This window comes from Miscanthus floridulus, chromosome 18 (genome assembly GCF_019320115.1).
Source record: "Miscanthus floridulus cultivar M001 chromosome 18, ASM1932011v1, whole genome shotgun sequence".
In the NCBI taxonomy this organism is placed as follows: Eukaryota; Viridiplantae; Streptophyta; class Magnoliopsida; order Poales; family Poaceae; genus Miscanthus; species Miscanthus floridulus.
Window position 1 is genome coordinate 5798536 of NC_089597.1, and position 4419 is coordinate 5802954.

The following is a 4419-nucleotide window of genomic DNA, read 5'->3' on the forward strand; positions in this document are numbered from 1 at the left end:
AGAAGATATGATTTACTAGGACTCTTATAGATATTGTAATCCAAATAGAATACCTACCATATAGCCGACTAGGATACTTTCCTTGTAATCCTACCCCTCCAGAGTATATAAGGAGGGGTAGGGGTCCCCTTGTTGGAATTCAGATATAAACCCTGGACTTAGCCTAGGATTATTCCACCACGTACACAATCAATACAAACCAGCAGAACACAAGATGTAGGGTTTTACGTCGTGTTGATGGCCCGAACCTGTCTAAATCTTGTGTCTCTGTTGCCATCTAGTTCCTGATCACGCGCACCTCCACCACTCAATGTACCATCGTGGGTACACCCCTCGGTGGACTATCGACGATATCTCATCGACATGCATTATGACTTCTAAATTTTATACTGAGATCTAATGTATTCTATGTAGTGTCTAAACCCAGATTTAGCAAAAATAATTAAAAATGAAATCATAATTTGAGGAGAAACTCTTTAATTGGGTTTAATCCATGGGTACATTGAAATCTAATGTATTCTCTATAGTGTCTATGTCCAGGTTTAGCAAAACTTGTTAAACATGAAACCATAATTTGAGGAGAAACTCTTTAATTGGGTTTAATCCATGGGTACATGCGTTATTTGAGTATTCCCTTAAGTTGTCTTAAAATTTTTAGAGTGCATTGTATTACCGGACGGAGGGAGTACGATGCAATAAAAAGATGAGAACCACCATTACTTGGTTTGTAATTCTAAGTCATGGTCCCATGTACATCCACATTTAGATAGAGTAGGATGACTTCGACAGTAGCTAGGGACAAGAAAATAAAAGTAAAGGGGTATATAACCAACTACAGACACAAAAATGCTCCCAGCAGTATGTATCTAACCTACTAAAGCTGATGTTGATGGTGATGCTGTAAACTGCCTTACAGCTGAGAAAAGTTGTATCAATATGATCTTTAGTGCAGACTACCACAAATTGGTGTTAAAGCAAATGTCTCTAAAAATGATGAGAGTCGTGGTCCTGTACATGTGTCCTCCCTTTGGCAAAGACAACAGCAACAAAGCCTTTTAGTCCTAAGCAAGTTCGGGTAGGCTAGAGTTGAAACCCAACATGAGCCCCTATTCATGGTTCAGGCACGTCAATGGCTGCTTTCCAAGCACTCCTATCCAAACAAAGATCTCTAGGTATATCCCAACCATTCAAATCTCTTTTTATTGTCTCCCCCCATGTCAGCTTCGGTCTTCCTCTACCTCTCGTCACATTAATATCTTGGCTTAGGACTCCACAATGCACTGGTGCCTCTGAAGGTCACCTTTGGACATGGCCAAACCACCTCAATCGATGTTGGACAAGCTTTTCTTCGATTGGTGCTACACCTAGACGATCACATATATCATCATTCCGAACTCGGTCCATCCTTGTGTGACCACAAATCCAGTGCAACATACGCATCTCTGCAACACTCAGTTGTTGGACATGTCGTCTTTTTGTAGGCCAACATTCTGCTCCATACAGCATAGCAGGTCTAATCGCCGTTCTATAAAACTTGCCTTTAAGCTTTTATGGTACCCTCTTGTCACAGAGGATGCCAGATGCTTGGTGCCACTTCATCCACCCTGCTTTGATCCTATGGCAAATGTCTGCATCAATATCTCCATCCTTCTGTAGCATCGATCCTAGATAACGGAAGACATCTTTCTTAGGCATCATTTGACCTTCCAAACTCACATCTCCCTCCTCATGTGCAGAGTTGCCAAAGTAACATCTCATGTATTCTGTTTTAGTTCTAGTTACTCTAAAACCTTTGGACTCAAGGGTTTGCCGCCACGACTCCAGTTTCCTATTTACTCCTGCCTAGCTTTCATCAACTAGCACTACATCGTCTGTAGAAAGCATACACCAAGGGATATCCCCTTGAATGTCCCTTGTCACCTCATCCATTACCAAGGCAAAGAGATACAGGCTCAAGGCTGACCCTTGATGAAGTCTTATTTTAATCGGGAAGTAATCTGTGTTACCATCATTTGTTCGAACACTAGTCATGGCATTGTTGTACATGTCCTTGATGAGGGTAACATACTTTGTTGGTACTTTATGTTTGTCCAAAGCCCACCACATAACATTCCTTGGTATCTTGTCGTAAGGCTTCTCCAAATCAATGAAAACCATGCGTAGGTCCTTCTTCTGCTCCCTGAACCGCTCCATAACTTGTCTTATTGAGAAAATTGCTTCTATGGTTGACCTTCCGGGCATGAAACCGAATTGGTTCGTAGATATCCGCGTCATTTCTCGCAGTCGATGCTCGATAACTCTCTTCCACAGCTTCATCGTGTGGCTCATCAACTTAATTCCCCTATAATTAGTGCAACTTTGGATGTCTCCCTTGTTCTTGTAGATTGGTACCAATATGCTTCTTCGCCACTCCTCAGGCATCTTGTTCGATCGATAGATATTGTTGAACATCTTAGTCAGCCATACTATAGCTAGAGGAGGGAAGAAAATGAAATCAGATACCAAAGAGAGAGACAGAGAAAAAGGATCTTGTAAACAAAGACTGTCTCATGAAAATTGGTCTCGTGGTCCAGCACAGCACGTCCTTCCTTTGGCAAATTAAAGAGAAGAAAAGAAAATGGAATAAGTACCAAAGGTAAAGACAGAGAAAAGGAATACAACATATATAAACAAAGATTGTTGATGATCGAGAAGAGCACATGGCTAATAATCCTATATATATTCTCCAAAGGAAACTTCTAAAAGGAGGCTCCACAAACGAGATTCCATTTTGCATTTGCCTCTCAATCCTGCCTTGTCCCTTGCGAGATCTGCTCTAGTAGCTTGGACCTTCTGAAATCTTTGTTGTGAACTTGGGCTGCCTGCGCTGCCTAACTTGGAGTTCATGTGGACGGCTGGACCAATTTGCCTCGGCTGCTGAAGGAGTAAGCCTCAACATGCCTTTGCTGATTAGTTGCTGTGGCCGGATCTTCACAAAACCCCCGTGGCCCACATGCTGCATTTTGTGTTGGCCCATGGGACATTATGCTTATAGATTGAGGATATCTTCCTTTAGACACAGATTGTGCTATACCAGGGCTAATCACTAAAGTTCGAGCACATGACAATTAATTTTTAGTTGAGCTCATTTCTAAATATTTTCTTTTGTGGCTTTGATAATAGATTGCTATCTGATGATACTATTCTTAGAAATTATGAGGTAAAGTACTTAAAGAGGGGCATGGAGGTGGAGAAGACTAGTGTGGGTGTTCAAGCCATGTTGGAGCCTCAGTCCGTATCAATTTTGAGTCGTAGTTCTATACACGCAAGGAAAGCTAAGTGTTGGTATTTTTAAACACAAACAGATAAATCCACAAGCGCACAGATACCGCTGTAGGTTTCACCCGGGAGTATTCCAAGGTATCGTATTTATCCACAGGGAAACAATGGTTAAAGAAGTTGATAGTTCACCATCATGTATCTACTAACTAGTATACCGACTACACTAAAGTGGGGGTAAGTGATAAATGATAAGAGTTATGGATAATGACACACACATAGGAGAATTCCACGGTAAAATAAAAGAGCAGTCTAGTTAAATTGAGAGGACAACGGGTGAGTTCAAGGTTCCTAAATACTTCTCTATTACTTTAGTTCTATTCTAGTTTAGACCATAGGGTATAACTAAAGCATAGGTAGATATAGCGATCACACACAATAACATTTTGGAGCAGCTGTACCATTCCGACCCTCAAGGGGGTGAGAAAATGTGGTCGGGAGAAAGCTGCCAAAAGCTCTACTAACATCGATCCGAACGTGGTGGATTACAATGGCCTGACAAAGCTGTCACCCCTGGGGCTACCACAACTAACCTTGGGATTGGGCACAAACTCAGGTAACCCATAGTCTAGACACCACGTCTACACTATTGATTACTACTCTAGTCACATATAATAACTAAAGCACTCGATGCGAGCGGAAATCCCATGCCAATGTGTGACAACTATACTAACCATACACATGAAAGACATACTAGTAAATAGAGAAGATAACTATATTAAAGCATGAGTCTTGCAAAGGTAAGATACAAAGATATACCAGACCTCAGAGGACTCCTCCAGAACCTGAGCATAGCTCAACTCTCCCTAACTCTTGGTATGTCTTGATCTAAATGAGATAGAATTGATCCCGAATGAGATGGCCTCCTGGAGGGAGTTTGGGGGTCCTTTTATAGGGAGAGATGGAGTAGGGGGCAAGTGCCATGCCATCGATCTGCATCACTTCCCACGGCCACCGTTGGATCAAACCGTCTTAACATCAAGAGCTAGGATCACTTGAACTTGTATGGAAATATGCTTAAGGCGGTGGAGCAAAAGGGAAGGTCACCTGAGCCAATCCTGCGCTGCCACGTGTCCGGCCTGCTCCATGTGTGTGTGCAAG

At 42.1% G+C, this 4419-nt stretch overlaps 1 pseudogene; it reads right to left on the reverse strand.

The window, feature by feature from the left end:
- Positions 1–1110: 1110 nt before the first annotated feature.
- LOC136519450 (uncharacterized) lies at positions 1111–4162 on the reverse strand (annotated as a pseudogene).
- Between the last annotated feature and the right edge of the window lie 257 nt (positions 4163–4419).